General features: G+C 42.4%; 1 protein-coding gene across 2 annotated transcripts in view; it reads left to right on the top strand.

Moving 5' to 3' along the window:
• The window catches only part of NEXMIF (neurite extension and migration factor), a 191,336-nt gene that overhangs the window by 137,313 nt on the left and 33,950 nt on the right, over positions 1-20,073 (top strand). The window contains exon 6 of one of the 2 annotated variants that reach the window (XM_043974885.1): positions 17,002-17,154. The exons of the other annotated variant lie outside the window; for it this stretch is intronic. The gene's annotated coding sequence lies outside the window, so the exon portion shown is untranslated. The remainder of the gene's footprint in view (positions 1-17,001; positions 17,155-20,073) is intronic. 2 annotated transcript variants of the gene reach the window in all.

The following is a 20,073-nucleotide window of genomic DNA, read 5'->3' as shown; positions in this document are numbered from 1 at the left end:
TCTTTTTCTCCCTTTTTTTCTTCTACTCTTCCTTCCCCAAATATATCAAGAACCCACCATTTAGAAGGTATTTTCAGGAAGCTTTCCCTGATTAACTCTTGTCCGCTCCTGTTCACTTTCATTTATTCCCTCTCCCATCATTTCTCATTAGATTTATTTGTGCCTCTTTATAACTGCTTCAGCAAATATTCTAAGAGGCTTTTTTCATGTGGGTGTCCAGTTTCCCAGTAGGAAGACACACTTGATGAGGAGGAACCATTTTATGTCTTTTCTTTACCATATAGATACTCCCCAGCATTCAGTATGGAGTTCTGTACACAGTGGGCATTGGAGTCAGGCTATTAACTCATTGATAGACTACTTACTGAACCACCATTTTTGACAAATGTGATCTCACTTGTTCAAGTATAAAAATGAGGGATATTGTACTGTCTCTAAAGCTTCCCCCTCCCCAGCCCTGTGACTCTATTACCATAAAGCTCAGGTGAAAGACTGCAACAACTTTACTATGTTTTCAATTGCCAGAGTGATTGTGACTGAAAAATGTACCAGCCTACTCCAAACACAGCTATAGCTGGTCCGGCTCAAAACCTTCTAGCTTGTCAGGACCTCCCAGGAATTGTGTCCTACTATCTGAACCTCTGAGAGCCCACACCAAGATAAGGCCTTTACAAACTTTAGTGGACTGAGGAGGTACAAAAATTCTACAACATATGCTTTGATACTCAGTGACTTCAAGGGCGTAGGGGAGGGCAATAAAATATGTTGGAATATGGTTCAGGAGTAAGGAATGAGAGAGACTAAAGACTGGAAGACTACACAAAAGTCTCATTACTATATAGCATCAATATGTTCAAAAACGATCTGGAAGGCACTGGACGTAGAAAAATATAAATAATATCACAAAAAATGAAATCAGTTGTATTTTTTTTTTTAGTGAGGCAATTGGGGTTAAGTGACTTGCCCAGGGTCACACAGCTAGTAAGTGTCTGAGGCTGGATTTGAACTCAGGTACTCCTGACTCCAGGGCCGGTGCCCTATCCACTGCGCCACCTAGCTGCCCCAAATCAGTTGTATTTTAACAAGCAGGAAATTACTTGTTACCAAGGTGGGAGTTATTACTGAGATCAGTTGTCTATGTATATAGTCAGATCACTGATATTTGAAAAATTGAAATGAATACAAAACAAGAAGATTAAAAATGAGACAAAATATGGCATGCAATTAAAACAACTCTAACCTGACCTATTGAAATGAGTTATTGACACTGAAGAATGGAAAATGGATGAGGGAAAGGACATTGACACCAATTATAATAATTTTATACAAAGGTTTAACTGACATAAATCAATTTCCATAACTAGGAGACCAAAAGAGCATAACAACAACCTTAGTGAGTAAACATTTGACCTACTTGCCAAATGGAGGTATAAAGGCCGAGGGCAGCACTGGTTTAGAATATAAACTTGTTTATAAAATTGATACTGGAAGTTTATGAACAATATCACCTCATAAAACAGCAAGAAGCAGTGGAGGGAAAAAACCAGTTTCAAAAGAACTTGGCAAGAGACACAACTAAGCAGCCATCCTGAGGGCATTCCGGGATAAAACTAGGAGAACAAAAGCTAGATGAAAGAGGGAAAAGATGTGAAATGGTGAACTTTACAAGTCTCTCTACCTGAATATATGTTGGACATTAGCCACATGTGCAGCTAATGTCAAGTGTAATCAGTTATTGTGCCAGATGAAGCACAATTTGGGGAATAACCATTCTATGTCTTCTACTAAGGCACATGGTTTGAAAAGGCATCATGATGTCATAAAAATAACATGAGACTGATTTATAAGCCCTGGGTTCTAATATTGCTCTGTCCTTTTCCTTTTTGTACTTTTCACCTTGAACAAGTTATTTAGCCCTGAGCCTCAGGTTCCCTAGTTATACAAGGAGGGCAGAAGTTATTTTAGAAAATCTCTAAGGTTCCTTCCAGACTTGACATCCTATTTTATATTTTTTTATGTTTTTTCATCTTTGACAGTCTCCATGTCCTAGGGTCTCTTCTGGCTCTGACATTTGATAAAATGAGATCATGAATGTGAATGCACTTTGTTGTAGACTTTGAAGTGCTATGTACATTATTAGCTTACTCACTTCTCAAATCTTTATTCCCAATCCATAGTCCAGGCTTATTATAGTCTCTTATTAATTTATTGACACTAATTAGAAGAGCTAGAGCTGTAGAAGTGAATAAATACAACCTTCTGGGCAGTGCATAAATCTGCTCTTGCATATGATGTTGGGGCCTTACCATTGGTAACTTTGGCTGCCCCCAAAAACAAATTCAGACAGTTGAACCCTTCTGATCTCAGAATTTGCCTCTGCTTTGGGTAAATAATACAACTCTCACCAGCTTGTCTTCTTACTGCTCCTGATTGGGTGAGTTCACTAAATAATGGAGGGGTTTGCCACTTATTTCAGCTAGCTAGAATATTGTGTTAATGAGGCTAAGGTCCTGGATTCCATCATTGTGTGGACCACTTATTTCCCCTTTGCTGGCCATAGACTGTACTGCTGACTCTAGACAGTTGCCTCCAAAAATTACTACAACCTGATTTTTATCACAGAAGTACAGAACTTAGTGTCAGAAGACCCAAGTTCAAGCCCCACTTCTGATATTTACAAGCTGTGGTACTCTAGGAAAGTCATTTTACCTCTCTGATACTTTGTTTCCCCATTTGTACAATGGGAATGATAATTAGACTACTTGCCTCAAAGGAAATTTGAATTCTTGTCTCAGCTCTAACAGTTACTAATTATATTATCCTAGGTATATCATATTACCTCTCTGAGCCTCAGTTTTCTCATCTGTAAAATGGACTTGTTATACTTTCTGTCTCACAGGGCTGTTGAGAAAAATGTTTTATGTACTAGAGCAATGGGAGTTGTTACTTTTACTACTACCACCAGGACCATCACTACTTACTGGTGCTATAACCACCACCGCTACTACTATTACTACTATACTACTACTTCTGCCAGTGGTCATAAGACAGCCTTACTGAGAGAGTGTAGATGACTCAGCCTAGCCCCACTTCTGTAATCACAACTCAGAGTTTAGGGTCTACTGATTGGGAGGTGGGGTGGGAGAGGGAGAGGGAGGGTCTGATAACGTCACCTCTGTATATAAGTGACAGCATTATTATATATCTATATCTGTATATACATATATATGTACACAGTAAAGACATCATTTTTAACAGCTGTGTTTAGCTGAATAACAGATTTAGAAAGTGCAGACTTTAATTAATCTATGTTTTCTCCTGGGATTTCAGCACCATCTGATTTACTTTCCATGGCTACAAAGTGTTATTGTAGTTGGTGTAGTTTTTTGGGGTTTTGTTTTTGTGGGGTTTTTGGCCTATCAGTTCTTTGCTTATCCTCTCAGGATATTAATTCCATTCCCTTGCTTTGTCTTATTTTTTTAAAAGAAATTTAGGATTCATTCTGGAATATATAGTCCATACTAGCATTGTAGTCAGAGCTGGGTGTGGAGCTTAGCTCTGCTCCTTACTAGCTGGGTCACTTTGGAAATATCACTTCCCCTCTCTGAAGCTCTGCTTTCTCATCTGTAAAAATAAAAGGGTTGAATTCACTGATCTGTAATATCTCGTATCTCTTAATCCTATGAGAACTCTGGCTATAGTCGAGACCTAAGGGATAGGTGAGAGTTTGGGTGCATGGGGGGGATCTGTGTGAGATGTGGAAGATGTTCAACCAAGAAGTCTGCTGCCTTTCCCAGCTAGCTGCCTTCTTCCCTCACTGGCGCAGGCACCACAGGGCCTCTGCTTGGCCCATTAAGGCTTTTGCCTTGATAGAGAGCAATCTTAAATTCTCCCTCACTCAGAAAGATTCAGGAGGATACCTTAGGTTGAATTGAGAGGAGAAAGCTGTCACTGGAGAGAAGAGGTAAAAAAGATGACATAGATGGAAAGAGCTGGGAATAGTAGAAAGAAACCTAGAATTGGAGTCAGTAGACAGGTATTTGAGTCTCTGACCTCTTCAGCTAACTAGCTGTATGACCTTGGGTGAGTCATTTCCTCTCAGACTCAGCTTCCTCCTCTATAAATCTAAGACCTTGGACTAGATAATTGCTAAATTACCTTTCAGCTCTGAAAGTCTTTGTGCTGTCATGAAATATAAGAGCTAGAAGGAGCCTCTGAGCTCATCTAATTCATTATACAGGTGACCCAGAGCTCTGGCACCAAATCTAAGCTATTTTCTGCTACGCCAGAGCTGGTTCCTTCCATCAATTACTAGTAAGAATTCATGTTTGTATAGCAGTTTAAATTTAGCAAAACATTTGACATATATTATCTTGTTTTATCCTCACTACAGTCCTAGGAAGCAAGTACTATTATTATATTTCCCATTTTTACAGGTGAGGAAACTGAGCCTCAGGGAAGTTATGCCCAGGGTCATATAGCTAGTAGATGACTAAGGCAGGATTTAAACTTGGATCTTCCTGATTTCAAGTCCAGCACTCTATTCATGGTGCTACTTCTGACATTCTATGTTCTCTGGTCCTTTGGATTTCTAATAGTCAGGGCAGCTAGGTGGCGCAGTCACTGGCCCTGGATTCAGGAGGACCTGAGTTCAAATCCAGCCTCAGACACTTAACACTTACTAGCTGTGTGACCCTGGGAAAGTCACTTAGCCCCAATTGCCTCACCCCCCCCAAAAAAAGGATTTCTAATAGTCTGTGTCCTCTGTTCTGAGGTACTTTTCAATGCTTGATGTTCTGTGTTCTATGTTGTTTGTTTCACTTAATACTATTTTATTTTTTCCCCAATTACATGTAACGATAGTTTTCAACATTCATTTCTGTAGGATTTTGAGTTTCAAATTTTTCTTCCTCCCTCTCTTCTGTGTCCCTTTACCAAGACAGCAAGCAATCTGAGCCAGATTACAGACTTCTCTCTCCAGCTCCTTAACTCTCATGGCACCAGCTTTTCCCAGCTTTTCCAATAGATGGCTAGCACTGGTTTGCCAGACAGGTTAGTTGTGCTCATGGCTATTTGGGGTCCTTGTGTGGAGAAAGAGATAGGTATTGATTGAGGCACACTTGGAGTCTAGACTGATTTCAAATCCAGGGTCTCCTACTTAGTAGCAGTGTGATCTTGTCAAAGTCATTTAACCTGGCTGAGGCTCAATTTCCTCATCTAGAAAATGGAGCCAATAATCCTTCTGCTATCCAGTGCTGTGAGGATCAAAGGAAAGGCCTCGTCGGGTAGGACAAAACACACAGTTGTCAGAAGACCTAGGTTTGAGCCTTGCATCTATCTACTACTTACTGCATATGCAACATTGGCAAGGCCCCTTCCCATCTATAAAATGAGATTAGATGATCTTTGCAGTTCCTTCCAGCTTCAAATTCTTTGTTCCTACGTGTTATAGAAATGCAAAGACTTCTTTTCCCTTCAGCAGCCTTCTGGGGACCTCCCAGTGACAGGCCCCCAGCTGTGCTGGGGAGGTTCTTTGGAGGTTTTGAAACCTCACTGTGGGGCAGCTAGATGGCACAGTGGATAGAGCACCAGCCCTGGAGTCAGGAGTACCTGAGTTCAAATCTGGCCTCAGACACTTAACACTTACTAGCTGTGTGACCCTGGGCAAGTCACTTAACCCCAATTGCCTCACTAAAAAACCAAAAAAAACCAAAACAAAACAAAAAACAAAAAAAGAAACCTCACTGTGCCACATGTTCCTCTCTCCTTCCCCCCCCCCCACCAACTATATGAACAGAGAAAGATAAGCTTTGCAAGAGTTGACAGGGCCACCAAACCATTGTAAGGAAAGCCACTGATTCCCCACCCCTCCCCTTGGTCCCCCTTCTCTTTCTCTGTCTTGGCAGAAAATGCAGCAGCTGTGATAAAAGGACCAAAGCTTGGGGGAGATAGGTTAAGTCAGATAAATAGTCAATTCCCTGGCACACCTGGCGATTTTCTCCCTGCTCCTTTATGGCCTTCCTAGGTAGAATCTCTCCTCCAGTCTTTTGTTTTCTTGCTTGTCTCTGCCCCTTGAATTTCAGTACTGTATAAACACCCTGATGTTGACCCAGCTTGGCTTTTGGATTTACACATACACCTCAATACAGACAGCATGGTCTAATGAATAGAGCGCTAGTCTTGGGATCAGGAAGCCCTGAGTTCAAGCTCCACCTCTGACACATTCTGGCTATTTGACTCTGGGCAAGTCATTTGCTCTCTTGGTGCTCACGTGACTCTCTAAAGAATTGAAGTTGCCAAGCTGGCCCTGATCTGCATTTATAGGAATTTACTATGTCAGTGAAATCGCAGGTCCAGTACTTAGCCCTTTCTCTCTCAGTATGACAAAGCAGTGTAGTAGAAATCTGGACTTGAATTTGAGGCATCTGGGCTCAAATTCTGTCTTTGCTATTTATTGGTTATGGAAGCTTGGCTTAGTCATGTTCCCCCTGTGGACCTCAGTTTTCTTATGTTAGGTTGATGGCACTCCCATCCTTACAGTTGCTGAGGCTTGTGGTCTCAGAGTCATCTTTGGCTGAGCACTCTCCCTCACCCAACACATACTGGTAATTGTCAGCTCACCTGTTAGCCTCCCCCATTCTTTTGGGGGGGCAGTGAGGATTAAGTGATTTGCCCAGGGTCACACAGCTAATAAGTGTCAAGTGTCTGAGGCTGGATTTGAACTCAGGTCGTCCTGAATCCAGGGCTAGCACTTTGTCCACTGTGCCACCTAGCTGCCCCCATCCCATTCTCTTTCTATACAGCTCTAGATCAGGCCTTTATTTCTTCATGCTTTCTTGATGATAAAAACAGTTCCAAAAGGGAATGGGCTATCATGATAAGAAGGAAGTTCCCTAGCTCGAGGGGATTCAAGAACGGGTTAGATACCCTTTTTTGTGAGGCAGTTGGGGTTAAGTGACTTGCCCAGGGTCACACAGCTAGTAAGTGTTAAGTGTCTGAGGCCGGATTTGAACTCAGGAACTCCTGAATCCAGGGCCGGTGCTCTATCCACTGCGCCACCTAGCTGCCCCTAGATACCCTTTTGCTGCTTTAGAGAAGAAGCAGCTCTGGTAAGGGTTGGACAAAGAAAAGTCCTTTACAACTTGAAAGTGTCATGTAAATGTTACTTGTCGTATTATTCAGCCCAAGTTCTCTATGAAGCCTCTTCTGTCCTTTACTGCTCTTCCACTGTTCTCATGCTATTCTTTATTTTCGTAACTGAGCAAACCTCTCTTTCCTGTGGGCCTCTGGAGCCTATTGTATTGTCTTTGGGGTAAAATGGCAGCCATGTAGCAGAACCCAGGGCTTCTGACTCCCAAGTCAGTGCCTTTGGCCTTTCCCAATCTGTACGTTTTTGTGGTCCATCTTCCATACTTTCTTGAAGAAGTAGACAGAATATTTGAGAAGGTGTGGCTAGGTAACAGTTCATAGGCAAAGGATCGAGGGGTTTTAGTGGACTATAAGCCCAATATGAGTCAGCCGTGTCATATGGGAACCCCTCCAAATTAGTGCTATCCTAGGAATTGGATGGTCCATGATCTCTTTCAACTCTGAGGTTCTATGAGATCCCTCGGACTTGGGTTAGAGTCGCAGCTTTGCCACACACCTGGTGGGTTGTAACCCTAGCCAATTCACTTGATCTCTTGCAGCCCAAGTTTCTTCCTCTGTAAAATGACAGGACTGGACTAGGTGATCCCTGAGGGTCCCTTCCAGCTCCAAAGGTATAACTTTTTGTGACTATACACTCATGGAGAACTTGGCTGTATTTTTATCACCCTTAGCATAATTAGAGATATTTCATAAATGTTGATCAAATGAGTAAGTGCCTGGTACCTACGAGTAGCAATTTTCTTGGCAGCCTTGAGTGACCAACCCTGTGGTTGGGTTCCATAAGTTCAGATTTATGCTTCAAAGTTTCCAACCTAGATGTGCAGTGGGAAGTCTCCCCCTGCCCTCCCCACATGCTGAGACTATCCCCTGCCATAAACAGCCTCTGTCCCAGAAACAAAAGGGATGAGACCTGAGATTCCAAACAATCTTGATTCACTGGGCAGAGTGCATTTGTTACCTTGGAAACCAATTGCAGCAGGGTCCCACTTAATGAAATTTATGAAATCAACTTCAAGACATCTTGATTAGGAATGTGCTAAAACATATACAGTTTGATGAAGATGCTCAGTCTGCAGATGTGCACAAAAACGGTCCTCTTATATTCCAGGGCTGGGAATGCGTTTCCAAGGCTGCTAAGAGCATGGAGCTTTCTTTCCATTTGGTTTCTGAGGAAGCTGTTAGTTCCCTTTCAGAATGTTGGCATTTAATTTTCATTTTCATTTCCAGAGTATGTTTTAGCTTAATTGGCACAGTGGCGGGTTTGCTGCCTGGTGCCTGCTTTCTGCAAACCTGGGTTATTAGACCTTGAATGTGAAGGAAATGGAAGGGTGGGGCAAGAACCTCACCAAGGTGGATAGAAGGTCATAGAGTAATAGAATGGAGAATGACAGGCTTAATGGAAGATCCGTGAGGGCCCTCAGGACACAGCGTACCAAAGCCAGGAGAGATCGTTTAATAAAGTGTTTCATCAAAACAAACAGTGCAAAAGAAGACCAACACAGAAGACTTTCAGCTTAGAGTCCTGGGTTTGAGTCTTGGCTTTGCTTCATCCTAGCTGTATGTCTGGGAACCAATCCCTTAATGCCTTTGAGCCTCAGTCTCCCTATCTTTAACATGGAGATGATCACGGGCTTCATTAAAGCTAGATGGGCCCTTAGAGAGCCTCTACTCCCATGCCTTCATTGGACAGAAGAGGGTAAGGGACTTGCCCAAGGTAATGAAGATAAGCCAGGATGGATTGTACTTGCATGCTTCTCCTACTTTATAGGTTTCTTTGTGAAGAAAGTGACATAGAAATGAGCCTCACTATCATTATTTTTCCTGTGCCCCATAAGGGGTTTGCAGCCATCTGGAGTTTCTGTGGTGGTTTAACGGTTAAATCATTGCTCACCCTAGCCTTGTGTGGATTGAATTCAGTCCTTTGGCATGGAGTTCACCAAGCAGAAAATCTTTGAAGTCAGAATCATGCCTTCTGTTCCAGGCATCAAATGAGATCTTCTCACTGTTTCAGCTGCTTTCAAATGCAAAGTGGGGACCCAGGTATTTGTAAACTCTAGGTAAGCCTTGAAAATCCCAGCCCCCTGTGGGTTATTGGCCACCTGAGGCTTCCAGCCTTCTCTGTAACATTTCCAATTTTATTTGTCCCCAAATAAATCCCTACAGGCCACAAAGATGGGGGGGTTTCTGACATTAAAATTATGCATTTATTAAAACAAATATTAAAAAGGGCCTCTTGTTGAACTCTACCCCTGCCCCCCCCCTCACCCCAGCCCCAGGTGTTGCATCCTAGGCATCTGCCTACCCTGTCTGTCTCTAATCTTGCCACTGTACAGATTTCATGGATTTCATTGTTCACGGATTTCTCTTCTGAGTTGATGCAGTGAGATTAATGGCAAGAGTGTTGGATTGGCAATCCAGAGACCTGGTTTTGGGGCCATTCTTTGCCATTAACTAGCCTTGAACAAGGCAATGAATCCTGTTCCATTTCAGTTTTCTCATCTGTGAAAATAATAAGGTTAATTACCAGTCTAACCCAGGGACTCTGCCCTTGGCTCCCTTGCCTCTTATGGCTGAGCTTTCCCCTTATCTTGCCTGGAATCAGGTGTCAACTCCATTTCCAGGCCATTTCCTTAGTATGCTGCCTATACTCCACCCATCATTCTCATCTCCCTTCATCTCCTTTTGTGAATTGTGCTGCTCTGATAGGTGAGTTTTTGACTTCTCTTGCCAGCTACCAGGAAGCAGACCTCCAAATCTCTTCCCAGTCATCTCCACACCAGTCTAGCACTGAGGCTTCCCCCATCCCAATTCTTTCTTCTGTGTTGTCATCTACCATTAGAATGTAAGTACCTTGAGGGTAGGGACTGTCTTGCTTACTTGTATTTGTATCCTTAGAGCCTAGCATATAGTAAACATTTAATAAAAGCTTTCTTTCTCTATTTGTCCAGAATTGCTGTGAGGCTCACATGGGATAATGGACAGTGAAAGGCTAAAGCTCTGTGGGTGTGATGCATCATTATTAGAACTGATAGGGATAGGAACTGGATTTGTGATTTTATTAGCATAGGGAACTCATAGCTGAGGAGTATTAATTGAGGTGCCACCAATGAAGATAAGCACCTTTTTGCTAACTTATAATCTTACAGATATGTCTAGAGCACTGAGAAGTGATGTGACTTACTCAGGGTCACATTTCCAGATGTTTCAGAAGTAGAATTTTAAGCCAAGTGTTCTTGACTCCAAGACAGGCTCTTTTGTAAGTGGCTTTGACTAAAATTAATGATGAAATTGTTCTGCTGAAGGCAAAACTGTGAATAATATTAACTCATATTCTTATAGCACTTTAAGGTCTATACTCCGTGTATTGCACATAGAAGGTATGTAATACATGCTTGTTGAATTGAATAGAATCAAGCACTTTCCTTATAACAACCCTATTAGGTAAGGAATGCAAGTACCTTTATTCCCATTTTACACTAAAGGTTCAAGAAGGGGAATGACTTACCTAGGATTACCCAACTTGTCAGTGTTAGAGTCAGAACTCCCACTGGGGTCTCCTGATTCCAATTCTAGTGTTCTTTCTACTACTACATGGCCCAGAGCTACCTTTAGCTAGTTTTTCCTACTTGCTGAATATTAAAGGTAAGTTCACTAGTAGGGGTTTGTGGGTTTTAGAGAAGCATATTTCAGGTAGATATAGAACCACTCCTTGTGAGTGCTAAGTTAGAGAGGTAACCCAGCAGGAGTGTTTCAATATCTAGCTAAAATATGCTACTCTGAAGCTTTGCTCCTAAGCCTCTGGATTTCTCCACCATGCTCCCATGTGGATATTTTTCACCCCACCCTCTTTTCAGCTACCTTTTCTATGCTGTCTATGCTAGAATCATTAGGTTGGTTCTCATTTTAAAGATGAGAAAGTGGACATTGCAGTAGAAAGAACCTAGGCCCTAGAGTCAGTGTCCTGTTTCAAACCCCAGCTCTGCCTTTGTAACCTTGGGCAGGTCATTTGATCTCTGGCAGGTCTCAAGTTTCCCATCTATATAATGAAGAGATTGGACCAAAGGAATGCTTCTCATACTTTGTGGTCTCATTTTATAACTATTAAAAGTTATTGAGGGGGCAGCTAGGTGGCACAGTGGATAAAGCACCCGCCTTGGATTCAGGAGGACCTGAGTTCAAATCTGGCCTAAGACACTTGACACTTACTAGCTGTGTGACCCTGGGCAAGTCACTTAACCCTCACTGCCCCACCAAAAAAAAGTTATTGAGGACCTCTTGAAGAGCTTTGGTTTACATGGGTCTTATATATCAGTATTTCTTTTCTTAGAAATTAAAACATGTTAGCATTATTATGAAGTTAATTTTGACCTTGTAACCCCCCTGAAAGGGTTTCAGGGACCTTCAGGAGTCTGTGGACCATGCTAGACTAAAGTATCTCTAAGGTTTCTTCTGGATCTAAACCTATAGCCCTAGGTTGGATGCCCAATGCTGACAAATTTTTTAGCCATGTCTCCCTGCCCCTCCCTCTCCTCCATGACCTCATGAGCCTTCCAGCAGTCACCATTATTTTTGCACCTTTGTAAGTTATTGATTTTTATATTGGATCATTAGCATTGACAGATGCTTTTAATTAAAAGAAACACACACATTCCCCCCCTTCTCCTGGAAGCTCTCAAGAGGCAAGCATTCTAATTTGGCATGACATTATCAGGCCTAACAGTTGTTGGCATGTGAAATGTCTAAAAGATCATCCGTTGTTACCATAGCCTTTTGGAATAGTCAAATGAAGTTCAAGCTCGGGATGTTTTTGAAGTCTGAAGTCTCCCTGGGGATGTCTTTCATAACATCTCGGAACTGGCTAACGCTACAGTAAATGAAACACACAGAACTGGATTAAAGGGTTATTTCCCTGGAGTGTCAAGCTGACAGAGATGGCAGAACCTTAGGCCCCAAACGTGACACACTGCCAGTGACAGGAGGCGCCCTCCACAGGCCTTGTCCCCACAGTTCAGTGCCAATAACCTGGGCCAGGAAGACAAAATTGTGACCATTCACAACAGGTGGTTAGACAGCTAAGCTGGTCAGGTGAAGACAGGACTTGGAAGAGCTAGGCCCTTGCTAGGGCTCAAGGTGAACCAGAGTTTATCCTTGAAACCATAGAATCTTCTCATTGGAATGAACATCCAGATCCACTTCTCATTCAATGAATGGAGGATTCGAGAAACACGAAATATTAGAACCAGGAGAACCTTTAGATATCATTTGATCTAACCTTCTGGTGATGCTGAAAAAGAAACTGGAGGTTAAGGAGATTGGAGGACTGTCCCAGCATTACAAAGTAAATGACAAAGCCAACACTCCAATCTGGGCTTTCTGACACTAGGTCCAGCACTAAAATATACTTCTTTGCCCTCTATAATGTCTCCAATAGAGCGTTCATTATTTAGCCTCCACTTGGAGCCAAAACCAAGCAAAAGGTATGGGGCCTAGTTGGGCAGAATAGGCTGAGATCAATGCAAGAATCTGGGCAGAACACTTGGGCTTTGCATAGTTGGGTAGGCAAGAATTGGGATAATGGTGACTTGGCAGAGGGCAGGTAAAGGAACACTACAGCCTACAGGGGTCAGGCTGTATTTGATATCAGGTGAGAACAGACTTGTGTATTAAGAAAATGAAAGCCAAGCTGAGTGGATGTCGCCATATTGACTGTGCGTTATGATGTCAAAAGCCCTGGATTTGGAGTCAGACCATCTGACTTGGCTGCTTAGCAGCTGTATAATCTTAGGAAAAGTCATTTCCCTTCATTGAATCTTGTTTCTAGAAAATGAAAGGGTTGCCACTAGAATGACAAAAAATTGGTAGGGGCTGCAGGGAATAATTTGGTCTTATATACTGTTGTTGGGACTATAGATTAGTGCAGGCATTCTGGAGAGCAACATGGTATTATTTAATATAAAGTTACAGAACTGATCCTACCTTTTGACTGAATGATTCTCTTGCTAGAACTTCATCCTACAGAGGTCATTAAGAGGAACTATATGTGTAAAAATATCCATAGCTGTTCTTTTTGCAATAGTGTGTCTAATTATTGGAAGCTGACTGAATAAGTTATATGATGGAATGTGAGAGATGTTGCTGTAAAAATATAAATATGAAGCATATAATGAAATCTAGAAAGACATATATGAGGTAAAACAGAGCAAGATCAACAGACCCAGAATAAAAGAAAGAAAAGAAATGTAGCCTATGGATCAACAAACTTCCTACACCCCTCCTTTTGAAATTATACTCTTGGGCTCATTTTGCTTCCACTCAGAGTTCCTTCTGGGAAATCTTAGAATATAATTAAAATGTAGCTTCTGTCTGGGTCTTCACCAATGTGGATAAAAGTTTTCTCAGCTCCTATAAAAGCATTCAAGGTACCAGTGAATACTGGGGATAAGAGAGACCTTATTCCTTTCCTTAAAAAAATATGAAAATAACATAAAAGAATAATAGTAGCTCAAAAAGAAGCAGCAAAATTCTCCTATCTCTTTAGTGAGTTCCCCCTTTCCCCAAGTCTCTATACAGTTTCCCAAACTCATAGTGCTGCCAGAAGGGTTATTCCTACCTATCACCCCTAGAGATTCATACCTAGCTTTCTAATACTACCCTGAGTGCTTGGACCCTTGTAAGGAAAACAAATTTGGGTTTTTGAAAAGGGCAACTCCCTTCCCATAAGATCTGCATCATCCAAATAACTAATGGTAGTAGGGCAGGGCAAAGGTCACATTTTCTTCCGCATCTTTCTCCACCCCCATCAGCACAGCTTTATTCACTTACTGTGCCTTCAGTTGCTAAGAGGCTTTGTGCACAATCTCCTTCCTCTCCTCTTCCAGAGGCATCATCCTTTCCCCCACCACCTGGCCCTTCAATTTCTCACTAGTTCAGTCACTGAATTTGCTAGGAATTTGACATTGTCCAGGAAATTTCACACCCTTTCTCCAAGAGGCTAGAGTTCATTGCATCCCATGCTGAGGCTATGTGGTTCCCTTCACCTGGATCCATGTGTTTGAGAGCATATGCCACTGCCCTATGCCTCTGCCTCTTCAGGGTCTGGGAACTGTTGAACCCACTTAAATCACTGTTACAGATGCTGCTATTTCTTGGGCTGAAATATTAACCATTCTTGGGGATGAGAAGGGGATAACTCTCTGAGAGGCTTTGCCATTATATTGGTGCCCCCTAGGAACCCAAGTCTACATTCAAGTCTCTGGGCATTGAAGTCTTTGCAGAAAGGGGGAGAAGGGCAAATCCCAGTCTGTAACAAAAAACACTTTTAAAACCTGGTACAAAGAGATGACTGACCCACATGCAGTATGAGCAAACCAAAGCATCTCCAATTACTGAGATTCATTTACTTATTCTCTGTCTGATAGCATGATTGCAGTTCTTGCTTTTTTTGGATTCACTTGATTCATAGTAAGTTTTGTTTCAGCCCCTAATTTTTATTCTATGTATGTCTGAGTTTTAGGGGTGTTTCTTGCAAGCTACAGATTGTGGGATTTTGCTTTCTTATCCAATCTATCACTCTTTTTCATTTTATTGGACTGTGTAATCCATTCACATTTTTTTTAACGGGGCCTTGAGGGTTAAGTGACTTGCCCAGGGTCACACATCTAGTAAGTGTCAAGTGTCTGAGGCCGGATTTGAACTCAGGTCCTCCTGAATCCAGGGCCAGTGCTTTATCTACTACGCCACCTAGCTGCCCCCTCCATTCACATGTAAAGGTATGAGAGTTAGGTTTAGATTTCCCTCCATTTGTCTCCAATAGTGGTTCATCATTGTTCCCCGCACCCACCCCCACCCCCCCACCCCTGCTCGAAATTAGAATTTTCCCCATCTTCCCCTGTAAAGAAGGCACTTTGATTTTATCCTTTTGTTGGTGTTGTTGCTGTTCAGTTGTATCCAATTCTTCATGACGCCATGGACCATACTGTCCATGGGGTTTTCTTGGTAAAAGTACTGGAGTGGTTTGTCATTTCCTTCTCTAGTAGATTAAGGTAAACAGAGGTTAAGTGACTTGCCCAGGGTCACACAGCTAGTGAGTGTCTGAGTTAATATTTGAACTGAGGTCTTCCTAACTTCAGGCCCAGCACTCTATACACTGGGCCATCTAGCTGTCCTTTTAAGGCAACCCTGTTTTTACTGGTTCTCTCGTATGTGAGCCATCTTCCACCCCCACCTATTTATTTCCCTTTTCCCCAGTTCTGGGATTTTGCTTAACTTATTAGTTCCTTTTTCCTTGTTCCTTTTATCTGGTTATTAAATCTTCCCCTCTTGTTTTGCCCTCTTAGTTAAGTAGTTAAGTGGAACCCTTCCTCCTCTCTCCTTCAGCATGTTTTCATTTTTTGGTTTCATTCTCTGTGCTTTTTTTTTTTTTTTTTTTTTTAGTGAGGCAGTTGGGGTTAAGTGACTTGCTCAGGGTCACACAGTCACACAGCTAGTAAGTGTTAAGTGTCTGAAGCCGGATTTGAACTCAGGTACTCCTGACTCCAGGGCCGGTGCTCTATCCACTGTGCCACCTAGCTGCCCCCTTCTGTGCTTTTAAAAAATATATATTTCTTTCCTTCATTTTCTTCAATATTTCCCTTCCCTCACTATTCTAGAATTTTACTCTTTGATTCATGGATATTATACTTATTTAGTCCTGCTTTAGTCTCTGTATTCTTTGTGGAATTAAAGTTTCTAAGATATCTATTTTGGGTTCCCTCTTTTAAAGAGGTTCTATGTTACTGCCTTGTGGGTCATGGAAAAGAGGGTATTGAATGACTGAGTTAGGGATTACAGATTAGCATTCTCTGCTGTTAGTTCAGTAGATTTTTACCTTGTTGGGGTTCTTGGTGTCCTAGACCAGGGCTTCTTAAACTTTTTCCACTCATGACCCCTTTTTGCCTGAGAAATTTTTCTGTGATCCTGGGTGTGGGTGTGTGGGTGTGTGGATATATATATATATATATATATATATATATATATATATATATATATAATGTATATAAAATAGGTATACATAACCTTTTACTGTTGTCAAATTTTCTTGATTCCCACATTGTGACTTGACCTCATATGGGGTTGTGACCCACAGTTTAGGAAGCTATGGACTAGACCATAGAAACCGCTGAAACTGCTTTATCTTTTGTGTATAACTACTGTTTTGGAGAGGTTATGAGGATTGGAGAAAATGTCTAGTCTTGTTGGTCATGTGACCCTCTAGTACTTATTCTCAATGAAACCTGAATGGGTCTCATTTCCAACCTTGTTAGCTCATTAAGTTGATCATAGAACTCTCCTGATTGATCCCAAAAAGAGGGGGCAAGAAAGAAGAACCAAATGTAATAATAGAATTATGAATAGCTTGTATTTATATAGTACTTTAAAATCTGCAAAGCACTTTATAAATATTCATTCATTTGATCCTCACAACAACCTTGGGAGTGGTAAGTGCTATTATTATCCCCATTTTATAGATGAGGAAACTGAGACAGGGGTAAAGTGAGTTGCCCAGGATCACATAGCAAGTAAGCATCCGAGGCTGGATTTGAACTTTTCTTTCTGGTGCCAGGTCTACCAGTATTTTAGAAAGACTCAGAAAGGGGCACATAAGAAGTTCTTTTTTGTACCTGCACTTTGGGGGCCCTCAAGGATTTAGCTAGCGTTTCCATAGGCATGTCTGTTCTATCCGTGTCACATGGTTAATAAATTAGGGGAGCTGGGATATGGATGTTGGTTCTTTGACGCTATACCCAGAGCTCTTCCTACTATCCTCCAGCTGTATCCAGTATGGGATGTTGACCAGCCTCCTTCTCTTCACAGTTGCCTTCCTCAACCTGCTCTACTTGTCTGTGGCCTTTCGGCACTCTCCTTGACCTACCTAAAGACCAATTCAAGAAGAGAGGAAGAGACAACAGAGCAGACAGAGCACACAGAACCACCCCAGCTCCGGGAAGGTGGGATCATTGGGGAAGAGTGAGTAACACCTACTCCCGTTCCAGGTCTGGCCTCTGCCCTTCTCTTGCAAGAGTACTTGACAGCAGGAGGCAGGATAATCCTAAGGGTTGTGAGTCAAAGGAAATATGGGTGCTTGGACCTAATTTTGTAAGGTCAATTGCCATATTTTCCAGATATAGACTCATAAACTGTTAGCATTAGATCATAGAATTCCAGAGCTAAAGAGGCCTCAGGGCAGAGTTTGTCATATTTGGAGGGGGATTTCATACAGAGAATGTCAGATTTAGAATACAAATTTGCAGATTTAAAAATGGCCTTAGAACAGGGAATGTCCGTGCTCGGAAAAAACCTAGAATGGAAACTGTCAGGGCTGAAAGGGACTTTAGAACAGAGAATGTCAGAGCTGAAAGAGACCTTAAAACAGAAAATACCAAAACTAGGAGGAGCCTTAGAACAGGCAATGGCAGAACTGGAAGTAACCATAGAACATAGACTACGCAAGCTGGGAGAACTTCTAGAACGAAGAATGTCAGAACTGGAAGGGTTTTTAAGACAGAGGATGTTATACCTAGAAGGAATTTTAGGACCCAGATTGTCAGATTTGGGAAAGAACTTAGAACAGAAATTGTCAGAGATGGAAGGGGACTTGGAACAGAGAATGTCAGACCTGAGAAGAGTGCTAGAACAGAGGATGTCAGGGCTGAGAGGGGCCTTAGAAGAAGGAATGTCAGGTCTGGGAGGGATCTTAGAACAGAGAATGACAGAACTGGGAGGGAACTTAGAACAGAAGATGACACAGTTGGAACATATCTTAGAGCAGAAATTGTCAGGGCTGGAAGAGACCTTAGAAAACACCTTTTCAGAGCTGGGAAGCACCTTTGAACAGAAAATGTCAACACTGGGAGAGATCTTGGAACAGAGAATGTTGGAAGTGGTAGGGACCTTAGAACAGAGATTATCAGAGATGGAAGAGTTCCCAGAAGAAGAAATGTCATTGATGGAAAGGATGTTAGAACAGAGAATGTCAGAACTGGGAGAGGTCGTGGAACAGAGAACATTAGAGCTGGAAGAGATCCTGGAACAGAGAATGTCTGAGGTAGAGGGTGTTTCAGAACAGATAATGTCTGAACTGGAAGGGATCTTAGAACATAGATTGTCTGAGCTTGAAGCAATCTTGGGACAGAGATTGTTGGAACTGGAAGAGACCCTTGGCCAGAAAATGTCCCACCTGGAAAGGGCCTTGAGACAGAGAATGTCAGAGTTGTAAAAGGACTTAGAACAGAGAATGTCAGAGGTGGTAGGGACCTCAGAATATAGGATGTACCAGCTAGACAAGACATTGGAAATCATCTAGCCCACTTCCCCCTTTGCTTTTCTTCTCCCTCCTGCTGCCCCCTACACAGCTCAGTGCCACTTCTCCTCAGCAGAGGATCAGGGAAATGAAAAGATAACATATATCAAGCCAATTACCTCCTGATTAGCTGCTCTGGTCAAAGTTAGGGTTGGGTGGAAGAGGTTGGGTCTGTTCAAATCAGGTTTTGGATTATCCTGGGACCACAGCTAATTGTATTAGTGAAAGGGCAGTTGTGGTACCTTGACTTGATCTACCCTTCTGTAGGCTGTAATTTTATGTTATGGGTAAGTGTCCAGAGCCCGGTTGGGGGTCAGCTCATCTGTGGCCTCACTTAGCAGCTGGAATGACAGCTGGAGTCGAAGCCGTGCTGAAGTCCCATCCGCGGCGTGGGACCCAGAGCAGCAGGACAGAGAGGCCTAGGGGTCCATGCTGAGGCCTGTGGTGAGAGTGGGGATGGTTGGGATTCCTGGAGAGTGTCCTGACCTCTGCTCCTGAGCTTACTCCTCAGTTGGCCTGAGCTGTCACACCTTTTTTTTTTTTTAATCACATGGCAAGCCCCTAATTAATAATAGTAAAAATCAAGGGCCACATTGTCCATAAAAGCAAGTACCTCAAGGGAAATTTGCATCCCTTAGAATAAAATGTTTCTCAAAGATGGGGAGGGGGGGAGACCTTAGGACAGAATGTCAGAACTAGAAGAGAACTTAAAACATTGGAAATCAGAACTAAGGGGGCTCTTGGAATTGAGAATGTTAACACTGAAGTGACCTTAGAACAGAGAACGACAGATCTAGCAGGTTCCTCAGGTCAGAGAATGTCAGAAATGAAAGGAACCTCAGGATAGAGAACATCAGAGCAAGAAGAGATCTAAGGACATGAGTTCCAGAGCTAGAAAGAAACATAGGATGTGGAAAGTCAGAATTGGGAGGGGTCTAAGAACACAGAATGTCAGTCAAAAGGGACCTTAAGACAGAGAATGTTAGATCTGGGAGGGATTTTGAGGCTTAGACTATAGTTTATGAGAACTGATGAAGATTTTTGAGAGTATCTTTTCCTACCTCCTCATTCCACGGATGAGAGATGTCTATGGCAGAGAGGCCAGAGAAAGTTGATGGCAGAGCCTGGTCTCCTGATGCCAAGGCAGTGTTTTAGCCACTCCTGCCCTCCACTTGTACAAGAATTCTGATTACCTTTGTTTGAACCAGCTTTGCCAAGTGAAGAGCATTGGTGAATTTTCTGACTCTTACTGGATTTAGAGCAGCCAGAGACCCTAGAGATTACTTAATAATATAATCTGAGGGGGATGACATATCCACAAATAAGTGTGATTATGAGGTAGAGTGTGATGAAGGCAAAGGAAAAATCCAGATAAAGAGCTCTAGGAAAACCGGAGGAAAGAGAAAATAGACCTGGGGAGACTAGAGAAGGCTTCATGAATAGAGGGACCTGAAATGGGATTTGAAGGAAGAGAAATGTTCCAACAGGTGGAGATGAGATGGGAATGTGTTCCAGGCATGGGGTTGAGGGACAGCTTATGCAAAGGCAGGAGGGAGGGTAGGATGAGAGCCTCCTGCAGTTCCATC

Source organism: Dromiciops gliroides, chromosome X, assembly GCF_019393635.1.
Source record: "Dromiciops gliroides isolate mDroGli1 chromosome X, mDroGli1.pri, whole genome shotgun sequence".
Taxonomy (NCBI): domain Eukaryota; kingdom Metazoa; phylum Chordata; class Mammalia; order Microbiotheria; family Microbiotheriidae; genus Dromiciops; species Dromiciops gliroides.
This window is presented reverse-complemented; position numbering and strand designations above follow the sequence as displayed.